This window comes from Haliotis rufescens, unplaced genomic scaffold (genome assembly GCF_023055435.1).
Source record: "Haliotis rufescens isolate VD_foot unplaced genomic scaffold, xgHalRufe1.0.p SCAF_6, whole genome shotgun sequence".
In the NCBI taxonomy this organism is placed as follows: Eukaryota; Metazoa; Mollusca; class Gastropoda; order Lepetellida; family Haliotidae; genus Haliotis; species Haliotis rufescens.
Genome location: NW_025964334.1, coordinates 8,819,395 through 8,840,643, shown reverse-complemented (window position 1 = coordinate 8,840,643; position 21,249 = coordinate 8,819,395). Strand labels below are relative to the sequence as shown.

At 38.2% G+C, this 21,249-nt stretch overlaps 1 protein-coding gene across 1 annotated transcript in view; it reads right to left on the bottom strand.

The window, feature by feature from the left end:
• The window catches only part of LOC124144002, a 95,027-nt gene extending 73,779 nt beyond the window's left edge, over positions 1 to 21,248 (bottom strand). The window contains exon 1 of the mRNA XM_048385919.1: positions 21,147 to 21,248. The gene's annotated coding sequence lies outside the window, so the exon portion shown is untranslated. The remainder of the gene's footprint in view (positions 1 to 21,146) is intronic.
• Between the last annotated feature and the right edge of the window lies 1 nt (position 21,249).

Genomic DNA, 21,249 nt, shown 5'->3' with positions numbered 1-21,249 from the left:
AACTGTTTTCAACTTTCATTTATCTGCTTGATGCTGAAACCTATGTCCAGTTGGAATTACAAGATGAAGAAGATATGTTGTCATTTTTCTTTTGCGCTGATACTCACTTCTCACAATGTATTGATATAGTTACACGGGAATCTGTTATACTGATATTTTCCGCTTATGTACTTACACTAAAGCCTTACCTTGATTATGTCATCTGATCTAACCTTTTGTACTGTGTGAATGGCATAACACTGGTGCTACTGTCTTGTATTGTATATACACAGGTAATATGAGATTGTGTGAATACGTTTGACTAATTATGTATAATCTTCGGATTAACTTCTGGAGGAAATAAAAAATCTCTCTCTCCCTCTCTCATCACCGATCAGTTCAGTCAGTTTACACAGAATTTGCAATTGGATTTGATACTTAATTGATAATGGTAGTTTCAACAAGCATCATCATATGTTTAAACAAATATATATCTGAATGCCGTGTAATATAAGACTGTGCTTCATTTAGGAGAGGATTTGTATTATAAAATACAAAGGTTAAGGAATGAGGGAGATCAGGTCCATTAGTCATTCATATTTTTTTTGTACATGACATTTTGGTAAGTAACTTCATGTCTGATTCGAACCTCAGTTTTATGCAGATTATGACTTGAAAAAGGTCAATGTGAAAATGTTTTTTTCCAATTTCAATAGGCCTGCTTTTTGTGGTGATGGCTGCTTTTTTATCGCCAGGGTCTTTCCTTTCAGATCCTTTTTACACAAAACGTTTATCTTTCGGTTTTCGGTTTCAATTTGCTTGATATACGATTCATAAGGGATTTTCAAATGTGAAAATAGTCTAAAATGAATCAGGATAGTTTTACACATACATATTTAAGCTTCTTTTGGGCCACCACCTTTGTAAGTGTATTGTGTGCGGGCAATGAGAGGTTTGACAAGTTGGTCTTTGAAGGTCATGCCTTAAATATCTTTTGTTCAATACCCTATTAATATTCAATGATTCCTAGATGTCGTTCCTATCGGATGTCCTTTATGGCTATGTCAGTTTACTTTAAAACGCTACAGGTACATACGTCCCAGGTGAAGGTCGGTTAATGGAGATTATGTATAAGAACGATAAAACATTTTAGAATTTAACTAATTGTAAAATGAAATTATTGTCTTTTTTGTTGTTTAGTGCCTCATTCGGGATATGAAGACTCCCTTTAAATAATCGCAATTCGCTTTGCCGAGTTACACACATTAGGCGTGTCATAAACCTTTGAGCGTGGGGTCGTATCCCAGAGTTACCAAAAATGCCAAAATGAATGTAACATATAACGTCAAGGCCAGAAAATAACCAGTCTCGATTATCCGCCGCAATCGATTCCATCAGGTGCAACGGGCAAATTGGGCCCCTCATGCTTATTCTCCCTGCTGTGTTTTATTGTACGATAAACAACTCCCACTCGTCTTTGTTTTCTTAAATTCACACATCACAGATGACACATAAATATTCACAGGAATAATTCTCAGGGATGAGGACATTCGCCGTGTAAATGCTACTATGAACACGTAAATCGCGTTTGATACTGTACTAATTAGATAGAGGAATATGCGTCGCAAATTACATAATTAGCTGTGTATATACACTAACTGGACATATAATTTAAAAGGAATTACCAGTCATAAGGCTTATAAGAAACAATAAGACAATAATTACATGCATACATAGAACATAAGAAGGATACTTTTTGCATCCTGCACAAAACAATATTATACATGGTAATATACGTATCGCGTTAGTATAATGTAGTGAATTAAATAATTGATTTCGTTTATGTATTTTATAATTAAAAATTTAACATATAGAATCAATACAAGTTGGTTGAAATCAGTCAGATTTGTAAAGGTAGGCTTTAACAACATACATATTTTAGAATGTGCCTATTTTAAATCTTCGTACAGGGAAAATGATATTTAAATAAGGTCATCCATCTCGAATAATTCTGTTTTAAACTGGTTAAAACATTGTGGACAAATTCTATCTGGAATATATGTTGTGGTTTGTTAAAACGTGCAGTTTCTATTTCAGTGGGTAAAGATCCACATCTAAACAAAGCTTAAATTCGACGGTGGTCCCTAACGTTCAAAGTTTAAACATACGATTCAACAACATTTTGCGTCTTAAATTACCTGTAAGTTCGAAGATTTCTGTCATTTACATTATTTCGGTCATTCCACCATTCTCTGTTCCATCTTTGATAATCAGATTTAGTTAGAATATCTCTGATATTTCCAATTTTTTTAATTCTTGTTTGGGGCGAGGTTCAAGTGTCATAAAGGTAATAATACACTGTCTGGCAAGTTTTACAAGTCCATTTCTCCACAAATTTATATAATTCTTTGACATGTTGACATTCTTTGAGATATTTTCTTGTTCAACCCGTGACGGGCATTAATATCTTCACTAAGCTTAATAGAGAGTCTAAAACTGTGTGTATGTTGTTTAGAAAACTAATAATATAAAACCCATATCGCTTTTCAGAAACTTTCCTTTGCCACAAGAAATCCCCATTGCACGATTCCGACGATTCCGATTATATCACAAGCTGTGTTCATGAAGCACTATCAAATAGTAATGATGCCAGGTGTTTGCGAAAAGGTGAGCATAATTATTCTTCCCTACCGGTGACAACCGTCACAAACACATGCAAAGGCAAGTCAATTCTTCACCTTAAAAACACGGGATCATCTGGTACAAGTACAAAATAGCTCTGTAAGTATGAGCAAGTCCCTGACCCAAGATGAATATTTATAATATATCTCTGTAATGCTGTAATCTGCATCTTCTATGACAATTACTTTTAGTCAAGGACTTGATTATGTTTAGCTTTTGGGTAAACGCCTCTCAAAACCTTTAATGATCTATATTGGCACATTTGCATATAGTGTTGTTATTAGGACTGAAATGAAATAAACAAAGTCAAGTTCCTATCTAATGAACATATCTAATACCTTTTACAGTAAACAACGTTTATAACGAACACGCTTATAACGAACTGGCCGATACAACGAACTTATTTTTTAGTCCCGGCCATTTAATGAATATATGCTGTATATATGCATATAACGAACTACGGTTATTACGAACTAAAATTAGTGGTCCCTTTGAGTTCGTTATAACCGTAGTTTACTGTATAACAATTTCTATTATTTGTCCAATTCCTTATTTATGCAGATGGTGTGGGCCATGCCTTGTCCTTTCCATTTTAAATTAACGGGCAGAAGAAACGCAACCAAACACTTTTCTGGTCGAAAACAAAACAGACGCAAAACTTAGTAACAGTTGATGTTTTATTAGAAAAAACAAACAATTATGTAAAAACGGTATTAGAAAATTACAAGATCAAAAACCTTGTACTTATAGTTCTGCAGACAGGTTTATCGGGCTGGGTGCATTGTCCAGTATTCGATCACACCCGCAGAATCGACGTCGATCTCTCCTGTGCTACATACATGGCTCAGTATCAGATGTGACCCCCTTCAGTTACGATGCAGGCCCAGACACAAAGTCGAACTGACTACACGAGTCTCCTGACATCCAGATAAGGGATCCTACGCCATTCTTCCTGCAGGGTAATTGCCCAGGCATCCCTCGTCAATGGCGGCTGTTGACGTTTCCGAATCCTGCCTCCAAGTTGGTCCCAGAGGTGCTCTATGGGCGACAGGTCCGGTGATCTGGCTGGTCGCTGTAATACGGTCATTTTGTGACTCGGCGTTGTCCTGCTGAAACCGTTGTCCGTGGGTGTCGTTGCAGGAAAGGCAGTACCAAAGGCCGCCATCAATGTAACGACGAGCAGTGAGAGTGAGTTAGTGAGTGAGTTGGGTTTAACGCCGCTTTTCACATTATTCCAGTTATATCACGGCGCGTCAGCTTAACGTGGGAGGAAAGCCCGAAGTGATGCAGGTCTCAGACGTTTACCACTCCGGTGAAACCCACGAACACGGGTATGGTGCTGACAAACCTAGAAACATAATCGGGGCGAACCGGGATTCGAACCCACAATCATAGGTTTCTGGCGCGACCATGGGACGCAACTCCGCAACGGCGCTTTAGACGACTGGGCCACCCGTGCTTCCACGAGCAGTGAGATTTCCGTCGATGACGACCAGATCTGTCTTCTGGTCCCCGCGGCTGCCACCCCAAACCACGACACTACCACCTCCATAAGGCTCCACTTCTTGGACGCAACAACGTGCCGTCCGTTAACCACGTCGTCGTCGAACCCGTCCATCAGACTTGAAGAGCTGGCACCTACTCTCGTCGCTGAAGAGCACTCTTCGCCAATGTCTCTACTGCCACTGCTTTACAGTCCTGGCCCATCTCAGTCTGTGACGTCGGTGTAGAAACGTTAACTTCATGCCCTTGAAGGGTCGATAGGCACGGAGACCATACAGGCGGAGTCGTCTAGCAACGGTCCTTCTGCTGACCGGATGTCCAAGGCTGTTTGCGGATGATGATGTCACAGTTAGGAACCTGGACTTTAGGGGAAGCACCCGTAAATACCGGTCTTCATGTGGGGTCGTGACCTTGGGTCTTCCACTCCTCGGCCTGTCTGCAGTCCTGACAGTTTGCCTGTGACGTGTGACAAGTCTGGCGATGGTGCACTTGAAGCAGCCCATGATCCTGGCAACATGCTCCTGCATCGCTCCCAACATACCGATGGCTTCCTCCCTCTGCTCTGCGGTTAGTCGAGCCATATGCATGTTCGTTGTTTTAAACGGTTTCATGTGGTGAGAGAGTACAATCCTGCTCATGTTTTATACCAGAATGTCATACGGACATTTTGCATTTTCAGTCATTAAATTCACTTTTCTCGCAAATCACGTGAAGCGCGTGCACATGTTCGGTGAATAGGTAAGTTGCATTCAAGCTAATTGTTCCCCACTGTTTTCGTACTATTTGTCAAATTTGTTGAAAACTGAGGACCATTATTTATATTGGGGGCGTTTCTTTTGCGCGCAAGTCATATATTCAATGTCTACCGGCAGCTGAATTATTATTATTATTATTATTATTATAACTAATAGTAGTCGAGGTAGTAGCAGTAGCAGTAGCAACAGCAGTACTAGCAGAGTAGAAGTAGTAGTAGTAGTAGTAGTAGTAGTAGTAGTAGTGGTAGTAGTAGTAGAAGTGGTAGTAGTAATAGTAGTCGTAGTAGTAGTAGTAGTAGTAGAAGCGGTGGTAGTAGTAGTAGTGTAGAAGTAGCAGTAGTAGTAGTAGTAGTAGTAGTAGTGGTAGTAGTAGTAGTAGTAGTAGTAGTAACTATGTGATCATTGTTGTCACACTAACATGTGTAAGTAAATACAAAATGAACTCTGCTCAACTTGGGATATGAGAGATTAATTATATGAATATATTATTATACATTTGGTGGCAAGATGACCCAACTTCAAGACATATCATACACATGCCATACAGTCAGTATCAGGTGCAGCAACACGGTACTCATCCTTACCCATGAATTGTGACTCCTAAGGCTTAAGAAATATGCAGGCGATACACTTATTGCCTGTCTAGAGAATGGAATGGCAACTGGAAATCAGTTGTCATTAGCTCCTTCCTCATACAATTCATCTTTCACCGACAGAAAATAAAGGTAGAATATTTCTTAAGAATCCCTTCCGAAACAATTCCATAGACATCCTGATTAGCTTCAGTTGTGAGTGAGCAGATATTTCTTAACAATTTGCCTCCGACTTGTATCAGTAGCGAAGATCTTGCTTGACCAGAACTAAAGACGTCGTGGATAGAACAGACAGGGGGTTATATTGATACATTAACAAGAAACGGTGTCGTCGTTTCATTAACAGTTTTCTGAAAACGGGCCCAGAGGCCCAGCTCAACTTGCATATTAGTCATTCAGAGACCCGTAAAATAGATTTGAATCAAATCCTTGAGTAATTGTTTACACGCATGAAAACCCTGGAACCAAATCTCGAAAATCAGGCCACGCTGACGTAAATTGCATCTTGCGGTTTGACGGCCCGTCCTCTGAAGCTTTCGCCAGCCACAGTTCAGTAAGGCAGGGCTGTGTACTACCTATTCCTACCCTGTTGGAACTTAGAATCGTCTTCGCAGTCATGATGAAGCATGCTTTGAACCCTCGACCGACTGAGTCTACCTCCGCACAAGATCGGATGGGAAGCTATTCAATCACTAGCCCAGTGGTTAAATGCGAAGATCCGGGTTCAATTCCCAACATGGGTACAATGTGTGAAGCCCATTTCTGATGTCCCCCGCCGTGATATTGCTGGAATATTGCTAAAAGGAGCGTAAAACCATATATACTCACTCACTTATACCATGTCACGGACCCGTGAAGATCCAGGGTAGAATAGGTCTTCAGCAACCCATGCTTGCCGTAAAAGACGACTAACGGCTAAAGGCGATAAACGGGATCGGGTGGTCAGGCTCGATGACTTGGTTGATGCATGTCATCGTATCCCAATTGAGTGGATCAATGCTCATGATGCAAATCACTCGATTGTCTGGTCCAGACTCGATTATTTACAGACCGCCGTCATATAGCTGGAATATTGCTGAGTGCGGCGTTAAACGACAAACAAACAAACATTGCGTTTACGGGCCTCAAATCTATGCCTAAACGTACACCTGTGACACTGTCATTTTGTTAAATATACAACAGACTCAGAAGTAAACAGAATTGACTGTCCTCATAATGTTAAGTTTGTTCTACAGTTGTCAAAATTCAGGGTTGGTGGTTGGTTGGTTGGTTGTTTTACGCCGCACTCAGCAACATTCCAGCTATATGACGGCTGTCTGTAAATAATCGAGTCTGGACCAGACAATCTAGTGATTAATATCATGAGCATCGATCCACGCAAGTGGGATCGATGACATGCATCAACCAAGTCAGCGAGCCTGACCACCCGATCCCGTTAGTCGCCTTTTACGCCAAGCATAGTCACCTTTTACGGCAAGCATTGATTGCTGAAGACCTATTCTAGCTCGGATCTTCACGTGTCTAACACCATGAGGATGTGGGTTTCGACATTGCACAAAGCTAAAATTATGCAAGTTCGTAGTCAGATATTCACTGCCAGCCTCCACATGAGATTAAGCATAGCTTAAAATTAACGTAGGATGGCTACAAATGTCGAAATATCTATTCTCCAATGCCTTGATATATATGATAAGCGTTATCACCTACTACATACAAGAAGGGAAATGGAATAATAAATGCTTCTTTTTTGGATACCATGGTAACATGTGATGTGATAAATATTTAAATTTAAATTATTTTCGTGATGTATCATATTTCTCTTTTCACACACAAATACTGCATTAATATCATCTATGAGGCAGTTAATTGCTTTACTTACATATTGTTAAATTATCTTGATTAAACATCAGAAAGAACCTTTGCAAACGTTGAGGACATAATGTACACTTTGAAAATATAGCTACGAAAGAAATAGTATTTAAATAAACTTATAGACAGGTGAATTTTAAAATTTAAAAAATACTATTTGGGGGTTTAACGACTTAATGAACGGTATATCGAAGCATCGCAAGTGCCCAGAATTCGGTGTTACACATTGAAGTCAAGTTAAAAATATCATTATCAACTAAAATCGATACACTTCTTAGTACGATGTAAGTCAGTATTTTCAGTATTGAAAAACCGTGAGCAGTACCGGTTACAAGACGTCCAGATTAATAATTATGCGGACTGAATTGTGTCCGTATCAGCGCAGTCCAGATTAACGAGGTCAGGACCGACGAGAGTTCATATTTAACCCTACTGGGCACAAAGCGATCTTACCCTCCCGATGCAGTAGCTAAGACATATAAATACCACGTGGTAAGATGGTTCAGCATAATTTACCAGCAAAAAAACATTAAAACGTGCCCCGTCAATCAACCGTGACCAAGGCTATAACATACCCCCGGGGTACCATCAACTCATCAAAGACCCCAGTAGTATAGGTAATGATGGTTCTGCCGCAACTCCGCTGGAGCCGGATTTATATACCTATACTGCTACTACAGAGGGAATTTTGTATGTGTAAATGACTATGCGATTCAACGATCGTCATGAGATTAAACTAAATTGACTCTAGATCACCACCACCTGGAATCAATAAATGCTTCTATGATATAATTTTTTATAGGTAATAGGGGTTCTGGACCACTTCCACTGGAGCCAGATTTATATACCTATACTGTTACTACAGATGGAATTTTTTATGCCAAAACGCTGATGTGATTCAACGATCGTCATGAGTCGTATTAAAAGAAACATCAATATTAATTAATAATGGATAAAATTTACTATACTCCACGAGGATATTGGAAAGGTATAGGAGCATTAAAGAAAATAGCCACCGCGGCTAAGGTATCTAAAGATGTGGCCAAGGATTGGCTAAAGAAACAAGCTATGTGGCAAATATACTTACCAGCACCGCGTTATATACCGAGGAAGAAGTTTGATATTTTTACAACGAATGAAGTTCATCAGGCTGACCTCTTGTTTCTTCCCCATGATAAGGTTAGGCGCAAAATGTATAAATACGCTTTAACCGTACTGGATGTGGCTAGTCGATACAAAGAGGCTGAGCCATTAACCTCGAAAGATTCAACAGAAGTAGCTAATGCACTGAGTCGCATATATAAACGGGGACCACTAAAATGGCCTAAGCTATTTCAAGTAGATCCTGGTCGTGAGTTTATGGGATCGGTAACTAAACTGTTAAAAAAGCACGATGTCGAAATCAGGCGTGGTGAAAGAGAGGCCCACCGTAGTCAAGCTATCGTTGAAAGATTTAACAGGACATTAGCGGAACGTTTGTTTGGCTATCAGTATGGGATCGAAATGAAATCCGAACGATTGAGATCAACCGAATGGGTGACACGATTATCAGCTGTTGTATCAGCGCTGAATAATGAAGTAACGAGATTAATCGGGAATAAACCATCTGATGCGATTAAAATGAAATAAGCGTAAGATATTTATACCAGCCCGGTGAACTCGAAGGAGGCCTACGTCGCGCAACAGATCCGATTTGGTCTCTTAAGACATATAATATTAGTCGATTGGTTATGAAAGAAGGAGAGCCTATTCTTTATTATCTTAGAGATGGACCGGGAAGGGCATTTGTACGAGAAGAGTTGTTCATAGTTCCCGACGATACAGTATTACCGCCCTAAATAACCATAAGCATAGGTAGTTACAGCATCCTCATCAATCCATCTCTTTGTATCTAAAGGGGATAATGATGTCTTGTTCATTCTTAATCCATATATCCTGTGATTGTAACTTTTTAAAGAGTTCTACCGTTGAATAATGCTTCTTTATACTGTTCATGTTTGATATGCTTTTTTACGACATACTTTTTAACACCCTTAGCTTTTCTTATCTCTCCATTATCGGACTTCTTTATAGAATACATCTTAAGTCTTAATCCAACATACTCCGCTATAAGGGTCCCAGCACAGTCATCCCTATCTTACCTAACACCTTTTTATTTACTACGCTGTGCAGTATCGTACATATCTATTTTTTCTGCCATATCTTTATACACATCCTCGGTTTGTATTTCCATCAACAAAAAATCTGTGTCAGTATATAACACCTCGCATCTATCGCCGTATTGCTTCTTAAGTTTGTTGTAATAAAAGTCATACATTTAGTGTTTTGACAAGTCGAGAATACTCATACCGACATACACCGGTCTGTTGAATTTTATATTACTCTTCTGCATATGCAACGCGGCTAAGTCGTTATTGAATATCTTGCTTCTGTTAAAAGCCGGACTGGCTATGAGTTTCCTGAGTCTTTCTTCCTCATTAGATCTGACTAATTTAACATCAACACGCTTCCTTAGATTCTCCATAATTTACCAAGTACTGAGTTATTCATGAGCTAATATAGATTCTTTTCAAAATCGCTGGTAGCTATCTTTCTTAAATCTGTGTTCAGCCTTATATAGGACTCCATCCAAGGGCTTTGATTAAACTTTAGAACTCTATGTATTTTCTTTAGTTTCATACCTAACGATAGATATAACTGGAGATTTCTGTAGTGAACTATATATTTTGTCTTATCCATCAAATTTGGTACGAGTTTTTCTACGTTAGCTAACCTTGTATTACCCATCAAGGAGAGTTGATATTCCGACATCCAATCTTTATTAACCATTAATCTTTCGGGAGCTAGGGGACAACTGTTATGGTCTTTATGTAACGAATTTGGATATTTCAAATCAACTTCTAGTATGTACCCTTTATTCGCATCATTCGCATTATTCGCATTGATATCATGGATATCATTCACTTCAATATCATCGACCCACTCAAAACAACCCGTGGGTAAAGGTTGACTCATAGCCCATCCGTACGAATTGTTGGCATCGAGATATAATATATGCCTGTCGGGTTTACTCGGATCATATCCTTCCACTAATTTATTATTAGCCTTAGAATACCTTTTCGCTGCCATCGATATACCACCTCTTAATCCTTTCTCAATAAACAAGTGAATATCGTAATCGGTGAGTAGTTTTAGTTCTACGACGGTCTTCTTCAACAATGCATCCCACGATAGTCCGGGACTGGAATAGTACCATGCCGGGTCCAAGCCGTATTGTTTTAAACATGTCTTTCTAAATATCTCGAATATATCGGCGAGTAACAGTATATCAGTTTTTAAGTACAGATCGTGATAATCATCTAAATTCTTACAACCTAATTTATCCCACACCGTCAGAGCGTGTTCATAATCGGCATCGGTTATTTAAGATTCTGTTAAGTTACTATAGAATGATTCAAGGGGTGGGAATTTAGTTTCGTCGAATCTAGACCAATCATCCATATATTCGTAAGGATATACACCTTTTCTCAGCAACAAATGATGCGTTAACCTATCGGTATATTGATTTGTTATCGCAAAGTCATCGGGATTGTTCGCATTAGCTAAATTGTCCAGGGAAGATAACAGAAACTGTACTGAGTCTATGAATCTAAGTCCATTACTTTGCTTTATTCTGGCTTTCCCATCCTTGTCCGTATAATGTATAGTATTAGTCAACGAGAACGATATGTATTTTTCCATATTAATAGGAATGCATGTTAAACCGCCGTCGGTCTTTGAGATAGCTTGCATAATGAGATGAGAATCGTATCCTCTAAGGTTATGAAAGACAACGGGGATGGGTATTGTTTGAGAATTCATTTTTAGTTTCAAGTTACACTCGTTATGCGCGGCTCCCCGATAATTACCCGTGACGTGGCAATAATCTCTTACGGAATCCCCATTCAGGGGTTTATTACAAACATGACAACTCGTTGACCTCTTATAGGCCCTCCAATTATCCCTCGTCATACACATGGGTTTCTTACGCGATAAATTTTCCCTGATTATTCTCTCTTCATTTTGTAGATATTCTAGGAACTTTCCCGCTGCATCGGGACCTCTGTAAATCATGGGCGGGTTTGTTTTCCCATCATACCTTACAACTATTATATCCGAACCCACAAGGAATATGTTCTTGAGTTTTGTACGTAAAACTACTATCTTGATTATTATCTGGATTATTTTCTATAGGTTTGATAAGCGCTTTGAAGTCGGCGTAAATTACATACGGTACTCACATTTGATTACAATAATGTTCAAATTTTAATATATTTTGTCCCTCTTTAGGCATATCGATCCTGATAGCAGTCTGTCCAACACTTCTGCAGTCTTCTTTATGCACTTGTAATAGATCTTGTCTGCTGTACCCATGCAGGCATCTTTCGCAGAAATATTTCTTTCTAGCATGTTTTGTTTGATCGTATAATAGCCTGTTTAAACTCTTTATCCATGTATAATGATATTTTCCATCTTTTTCGATCAGAAATGAATTGATTCTGGGAATATGTCCAAGAGCGGAGCTTATCCTGTGTACAACAAATCCTTTAGAATGTCCGAAAACATTTATAGCTAAATTATTTTGCTTTTCCACCTTATCAATTTGTGAGATTGGTGTAGGTCCGTCTATGCCATCCAAGTTGAATCCATCGTTTTGAGGATAGCTCGAAGGTCTATTTGCAATTTTAGAATCTACGGGGAACAATGCAGATCTTATCATCATTCTGAAACAGTCATCGGATTTATTTTTTACATTAATTATGTCTTTTTTCTTTTTATAATACAGGGGTAAATCTATATAAGATCCACCTTTGAAGGCCATTTAATTTGCTATATCTAAATATAAACTATCGATTTTATCCACACCCCAACCCGAACATCTATTAGTTCAGAGTTCTAAAGTTTCCTGTGTCCTCTGAATTGATGATCTAATGATGCGTTTATAGTATCGGATTCGGTTATAACTTCTTGATTGCTTCGGAAATATGGTTCGATATATTCAGTGTCTGTGTTACTTTACTCAATGACATTTTAATTGTCAGCTGGTATTTTATACTATGTAAATCATCTAACTCCTCGTTAATTTTGCTCGATATGATGGGCTTAACATCATTAACATCCATGTTGGAATTAATATCCATCTTCCAACCTCTTAGATATTTACCAATGCCGGCGGATGTGGATACAAATTTTAATTCTTGTTGTTTTTTCTCAACATCATCTTGTTGATTATTATCATTATCTAGTAAAGCAATCAATTCAGCTTTTCTCATTCGAGATGACCTCTCTGCCCACTGTTTGTTTGCTTGAGCTTTGAGTTCTCTAACAGTCTGGGGTTTGTTGTATTCCAAACTAAGTAAATCGATCAATTCAGCTTTTCTCATTCGAGAATATCCACGTAGACCATGTTGCTTTGCTAAAGCTTTCAGCTCTCTGACACCAAAAGTCATTGTGATATATAAATACATGTGAACTAATGTCTAATTGGTTTGAATTCTACCAAATTTATTTATCTCATTTCGGTAAGCCTTTTTCCTCTCATAAATAATTTGAAACCGTTTCTTGTCAGCACCGTGACTCTTCCATAAACAGTAACTACCTTTGATCCCAATCCCACATACAGAACATGAATAATTAATGTGCCCTTTTCTAATTGCAATGGAGTGGATTCCACAAAAATCCGACATACAGCTCTTTCCACAAATTTGTGATCGGCCCATGCGTATGAATTTACATGTTGATGTGCCTCTCACCATTGTGATAAATATACACTTCTAGTATCATTTGTCTAAATGCATGCCAGCCTAACATCAGCAGTCAACGGTATTTATAGATTAGCAGTCATGGCGATTTATTGATTAGCAGTCACTCGAGTCAGCTCTAACTAGGTCATGGTTTATGCGTAGTTATTGTGTAGCTGAAAATCAATACAGCAGTCAACCCACATATTATAAATTTTACCTCGCGGTTTTTCTGAGCCTCTGACGGTGTATAAAACTGACTCATTGTTGGTCTCGGCATTGGGTCAAGTTTTTTCCCATAAATGAGGAAGTATTCGTGCATGGCAGATTGGACATCCTTAAACGTTTGATTTGAATGTCCTTGTTTACGTAGTTCTTCATGAATAAAATCTAATCTTAATATCCTATTTCTGGTCCATTGTGACTGGGCGGCTTCGAGTTGTTCTAATGCTTTATTATGTCTTTTCTGCTCAGAACCTCTCATACTAGAAAATAAAAAAATACTCCCCGAAAAGGCTAGAGCATTAACAACAGCTCAATCAACCATCATTGCAATTGATGCCATGTTTATATGAATATAAAATATTCAAATGTTTAATTACTTCATTATATCTTCCGGGATAAGCCCTTGTTTGATGAGCACATCTTTTGTTGACATAGCCAATCCTATATGAAGAATCATCATACTCATATCATAACCATTAAAATCTAGCTTGGGAGGTGTGGCTTTAGTGATCATTTTAGCTAAACGGGCAAAGCCAATGGCCAAGCTGCTGACCAGTGCTGAATGATACGTTGCATTTACCAACATTTGACCGTCTGTAACTGGAGTAGCCATGCTACTTATAGCATTATATGGGGGCTAACCTCTAATTGAACTTGTTGTTGTGACATCGGGGGTGCCGTTTTCTCTTCTCCGGTCTTATAAAACAACCATACAGCTGCTATAGCAACAACTCCTACTAGTGCCCAAGTTTTAATCGGATCAATATTTGAATTATTCATTAGTTTCGCTTTGCGTTTGAGCCCGCCCATCCTTCCAGCCGCAATTTTTTTGGGGTTCCTCCTTGTAACTCTGGCTTGTTTTTGTGGTTGTGGTATTTCCTCATTCACTATCTCTTGTGCAATCGGGGTTATTTCCTCGTTCGCAATCTGTTGTGGTGTCACCTGTTGAGTCTCCATTATTATTAAGTGGGCACGTATGTTTAAATTGACAATACCTAGCCGTTATATAGCTGTGGTGAGTGGAGCTAAGAACATTCCGTATCTATGATAAAACTCACAGCTCACTGAGCTTATAGCGTGTTTGAAGAATGGGTCTTTCTCGAGAGATTCGCATAAATACATGCGATGTTCTGCCGGGATAGGAAGAAACGTACTAGCTACGACTGTATATAGTTGTAATATAGCCGAACCTATCGTTTTAGTCATGGAAGCTCCCAGTCTAGACTCATAACGCACGTACAGTTTTTTAATTTCTTCGTCGGTCATGTTATCAATTTTTTCGATGGTATAATTTTCCCCAAAATATTGGGAACATTTTCCCCCAGCTACCAAAGCGACGAGTCTTTCTCTATGTTTATCTAAAGATTTATCTGTCATAGGTTCTTCTGCATGTTGATCATTTGTTCGATGAGTTCGTCGCATTCCATAATGTAATACCTAAGGAGATATTTAAGTCTAACATAATATAGTATGACATATCCAATACATCCCGTAATAATAAACTGTTGTGAAAGAATGAGGATTTCAAACCACATTATGTCATATTAACCGCTAATGTTCAATTTATCATATTTTTTTGCTATATTTGCAATTTTTGCTATAATTTTGCCACATTTTGCTATCTTTTTGCTATATTTGCTATAATTTTGCCACATTTTGCTATCTTTTTGCTATATTTGCTATAATTTTGCCTAGCAGTTGCTATATTTGCTATAATTTTGCCATATTTTACTAAGCAATTGCATAAGCAGCTGGTTGATCGGTTTTTAATACGAGTTTACAGTGCTTCGTTGCTGCAAACAGTTTTCTGACTTTATCTCGCTCGAGCTTGGTATAAATAACATCATTTTCACGTAGACATTCCTCGAATGAATCTCGGTCTTTGCAATGAAACAGGGCTACCCATTTGGTCTGCCCTCTGAGATCTTTCAGGACAGAGTTGTATTTTTGAGTAAGTACCCAAACGCTATGCTGAGTATGCCGTCCGGAGAATGCTAAATACGAAAGCATATGTTTCTTTTTGGTTAGTTCTTTACTCGCGCTGCAATCGTCTATTACGAAAAGGGTTGATTCTCCTTTGTATTTTTCATGACATACTCGTAAACAGTCTTGTAAACGATCGCCCGGATCATCTCTGTGTACCCCGTCGTCATTCATTACCCAATCTCTCGATAGGTATGTTTTATTAACGCTTATAGTCAGGCACAGAATAATAATATGATAGAAAACGTTCCGATAATGATTTTGTAAAATATCTAGAATAAAAGCTGTTTTTCCACAAACCATTTGCCCGCATATGATAGCGCAGTGTGGTTCTTTAGGTAAAAGATTATCAATAGATTGCTTGCACGAATCGTCCATTCTGTATATTAAGTTGCGCATCCATAATCACGTACAAATATATGTTTAATTCACAGCCGTTTCCTGCAGCTTTGTTATCTGTATAGTGACACCCTCGCTGGCATTTTCTATTCTCCTACCGGTGCCGTGTCGTATCTTTTTTGTTCCTGGTGATCTTTCGATGTCGAAGCACGTGATCGTACAAAATGGCTAAACTTCCTGTATACTGGTTACGAATTTGTCTGGCTAATTCGGGATCTGTTATCATATCATACTCCAGCGAGATATTGTCAATGGAATAGCTAGCCGTTTCATTTCCAGTGACTTTGATTACTCTGCTGTAGTCATTAAAAGTGAGTTCCTATTCTAACCTATCGCCTAGGGATGCTTGATAAAAAGCATTAGCTTCAGCACTGGGAAAGCTCGCTGGGAAAGCCGCATCTGCACTTCCCGGTATAATAGGGAGTATAGTTTCCTGGCTCTTGAATTTATTAGCTAAGACCACCACTTGGCTTAGTCAAAACTTGTGGGCACTGATCGTAGCAATTGCAGGGCTGTTGTACGTATCCGCTAAAGACTATTTAACCAAATCATGAGTAAACCAGCCGCGACTCCACCTACTACAAGCGCTGTTTTTCCATCGATATGTTGTTGATTTTTAGCCGCAATATGTGGTGGCACTTGTGATTGTGCGATAGTACATGGTTGAGCATTAGTAGATATCTGTGGCTTGACTAATCCCGTTTCGCCTGTGTTTGTTTGCGTTATTAATTCGGTGTTAATATCTGAATTTATACCTGGTTTTTGTTGATCGGCAGCAATAACAATTTTATTATTATAGCCTATCACTTTACCGATCTTAAGTTCCATATTACTCGGAGATATGTATAGTCCCGGCGCATAAACGTAGTCCACTTTGGATTGAGTGTACTGTAATACATCTTGATAACGCTTTATAGAAGATCGTATGTCAACTGGTGAATTAATAGCGTCCTCAACATTTGTGCCAAACTGTTTTTGTGCATCGAGCGCCGTCCCAGAACCAATAATGGACGTTTGTGTTTGCGATTGTGCACCGAGAATTGCCCATACATAAGTTCTTATTGATTCATTAACTCTTACAACTCCTGGGTTAGTAAAATTATTTTCCGTTTTATCATTAAGAAATTCTTTCCAAGTGTTTACGGTATCGTTCAGTTGTACAAATTTTGTAACAATATAAGCCAAACCACCCTTAAAACTCATAAGAGAACATCTCCAATCGTTACTCGAAAGTTCCCAGCCATGATTAAGATTATGCAATCTTACAAAAAGATTTTTTTTTCTGTAACAACTTAAATGGATCGAATGGTTTATGAGTTTTTATTAACTAAATCATCGCTTTCTTCTTTAACAGTTTTTTGACCGCTGTACGGAACACCTAGACCATGGTTAATTCCTTTAATATGCCAATCTTTACTCATAGAAATATTAAATTCCTGACGAATACGTTCGAATGCCCACCTATTGTACGGATTATTTGATGCATTCCATGCTCGATCCTGCGGTAATGGGGCACTAATTTCTTTAAGTATACGTCTAATCTGATAGTACACGTGAAACGATAAAACAGACTTATTCAGTTCAAATCCTGGAGCATAAAGAGATACACTACATCCCGTTGTTGCACACCATATGGCAAAGTTTAACTGATTCTGCCAAAATTGCATTGGATTGTGAAACCAATCGTGCACCATTTTATCGCTAGTTGCCGTGAACCTGTATTTTTCAAAGATATCAGGGAATTTAACAAAAAAAATAGCACCAGAGGCACTTACTAAAATCGACTGATTAGTAATATAAGTTGATTTCATATTTAAGTTATGATATAGTATCATTGTATATTTAATATGTTTGTTACACTCCCGGGAATAACAAATGGTCAGTCTATTCAACTGCTTCATACTATCAATAACTCGGATGGTCAACTTGAAGTCGCCCTATGCAATGTAATGTAAATTATTACCCGCGGTGGACCAATATAAATGCTGTGAAAAGAAATAATGAGGTATATATATTAGATGAAAATGACTACAATGTTATTGACAAACCCATTATTATACCTGATGGGTATTACAGTATATGCTCACTCAATGATAAAAAATTTAAGCCTAATGGAAAATGAGTCGAATGGGACAGTGAATTTAAGCGCTGGAAAAAGGGTGTAAAGATTTTATCGAAATTAGGATTTACAATTGGATAGAGAGGAGAAATAAAAGTAATCGATGCATCAGCACAGGGACCTAGATTACCCGATTTAGCTCCCTATAAAGAGTTGTGCATCCATCTTGATCAGATAAGTACGACGGATAATATTCAACTAGACAGTCCTTCAACTCTACTCAGAGCTGTTCCAGTCAAAAATGAAAAATATAATAGCGGTAGAACGGAATCTTTCTCATCATTACAATATAAAAAATTGAAGTGTGGTATTATTTCAGACCTCAAAATTTCTGTATTAGATGTAAAACACCAACCTGTACATATAGGATACTTAAGTGTAACACTCCATATTATAAATAATGGTTGATTCATCAGGCCCTGGAACGCTCAGACAATGTAATACAAATGCGCATTTCGATCTCGGAGACACAGAAGGATTCGGTAAACCCAGGTACCGATGGTAAGTTATACGCTTTACACTTACAAGATAATGTATACAAGCGGAAAGAAGTTACATTCACAGGTAATCTAGGTGATTTAAGCGATGTCGACGTTGTTAGTAGACTCCTTAAAAAAAACACCTCGTACAATCTCACTCACAGCGATGATAATAAATGGACTATGGTCGAAGCAAACATCGAGTGGCTACTGAATATCGTCATTACCCCACCGTATGTGATGATGGGTAAGGCACATAATTTAACTAAGAAAATAAATAGTGGCATCGTACTCGGGGCTTATATCCTGTCAAAACGAACAAGTGTGTTAGTCTCTCCCCTGCCAGAAAACCCAGGTCATATGTTATATAGTCGTCCAGCATAAAAAAATGTTAGTTTAAATTTGGTTACTGAATTCAATGATATTAAACAGAACTTGAGTGCAATACCTAGTATTTCTACGCTTAATATTGAAGTCTTGTTCGGAGATGCACCGGTAGATGCTTTCGAAATATTACCAGGTCTATCGATTAAATGGCTCAAGAAACACCAACGTCAACGTTGCAGTATTATTCATATTGAAGCATCACCCGTTGCAACCCTTGAGGGGGTCCAAATTATTAAGAGTGACAGCATTTCTCTTACTAAGATATTCTTGCCGTATAATATACATTTGATAAGGTTGATGTATACTCTCAAATCATTTAAGCAAGATCAATTAAAGACTATTATATGATCGTAATATACACTATGAGTTTATATCCAGCGCTCAATGAGGCATCTGAAAAGATGGATACTGTTGATGGATTTTGATTACATCAAATAAGCGACATAAAACATTGAATAGAAAAGGAGAGGGAGTTTAGACTTGGATTGATTAAAAAGTATCGCAGAGCCGTGAATGCTCTCGACGGAGTTGACACCGCACTTGTGACAGCTGGCATGGGACTCAGTGTAGCCGGTGTTGGTTTATTATCAACTATAATCGCCGCGCCTATCGTACTTGGCATGGAAATAGCCGCTGGAGTCTCAGGACTGGCAGGAATAACGATAAAATTCATTTCTCGTAAGTTGCAAAAGAAAGCATTACAACACGATAATATTTGGATACTCGCCAAAGCAAAGTTGAACAGCATTGAGGATCATATTTCAACAGCAATGGCTGATTGTAAGATATCCGAGGAGGAGTTTCGTTTAGTGTTGTCGGAACTCACCAAATACAACGCAATGAAGCAGGAGATTCGATCTAATTCTCGTAAGACCAGTGGTATTAGCGAAGACGAGAAAAAAAAGTTCATAGAACAGGGGAGACAACAAGCGCGTCAATTATTCCGTGCCAAAACCAAAGAACTGGTGGGAGATTAAAAATAGATTGCTTACTATCATTAGATCACATTTAAACGAATGCTTACGTAAGTATATAATAATGGAGAATTACAAACCAACAAAGGAAGAACTCGAAAAAGCTATTGAAACATTTATGCTCAGGGACAAAATTATCAAATGGAGAGAATTACCACAAGGTATATATTATATTTGTGATGTCAAACCAACCAAATATGGTCATCAATTGTTTCTTTCCAATTACCAAGAAGAGTATATAGTCTGGTCTCCTAGTAAAATGAACGAAGAACTTAGTAAAAATGGTGACTATCACTTTGTTAAAAATAATGGTATACGTATTAGTAAAAATAATAGAGAATATTTTCATTACAATTTAGTTTAATGTCATGACGATCGTTGAATCACATCATCATTTTGGCATAAAAAAATCCATCTGTAGTAGCAGTATAGGTATATAAATCTGGCTCCAGTGGAAGTGGTCCAGAACCCCTATTACCTATAAAAAATTATATCATAGAAGCATTGATTGACTCCAGGTGGTGGTGAGCTAGAGTCAATTTAGTTTAATCTCATGACGATCGTTGAATCGCATAGTCATTTACACATAAAAAAATCCCTCTGTAGTAGCAGTATAGGTATATAAATCCGGTTCCAGTGGAGTTGCGGCAGAACCATCATTACCTATACTACTACCCGAATCAGCCATAATCCCGTTGTTTATATTACTGGCTCCATCCTTTGTTTATGTCACTGACTTCACCGATGATTGTCATCACTACCCTTGTGTGTACATAACAGGCTTCTCTACTACAGTATAACAATTACTACTCTACTGTATAAACATTGCCTCCTACGTGTATATATACGTGCCAACCACACTCTGTATATCATTTGCTTGATAACAGTGTTAGAACCTACACCGAAACGTCGCTCTTGATTGTAATAAAGAAGTTGTTCATCCATAAATTCTTATCCTTACTTAACATCAAAACGATTCATCGATCTTCAACCGACTGAAAATTTAGGTATAAAATATAAAACGTCAACAGCAAAGTTTCACCAGTCTCTATTATCTGCCGATACAGACTCCATTGTGCGTAAAAGGCAAGATAGTGATGGAAATGAAATAAAATTGATCTCCAGTACATACGTTATATGGATAAAATTAAACTTTGAACACAGTATTATCATCCTTCCTGGTTCAAAGAGTTTGTAACACACAACAATACTGCCCGTTTAGAACCGTTTTAGACCATTCTTCTTAATAAATGTCGAACTGGATATGTGTTTCTGGCATGTATTTTGTCATGAACATCTGCCTATATTCCTGTAACTAACATATCATAACTGCATTCTCACCATTTTCAATTCCAAATTTGGAATAATGTTCAATGGCTCCACGGATCATCAAATATATTAGGAATAGTGCACACTCACCTCTTTTGGGTGTCGTAATTGGTAAATCGTCTTTAGGTGGGTACTCTTGAATTGTCTCCCAGAAGCCTGTGTGCTTTGCTAATCTCTCTGCTTCTTGTGTGTC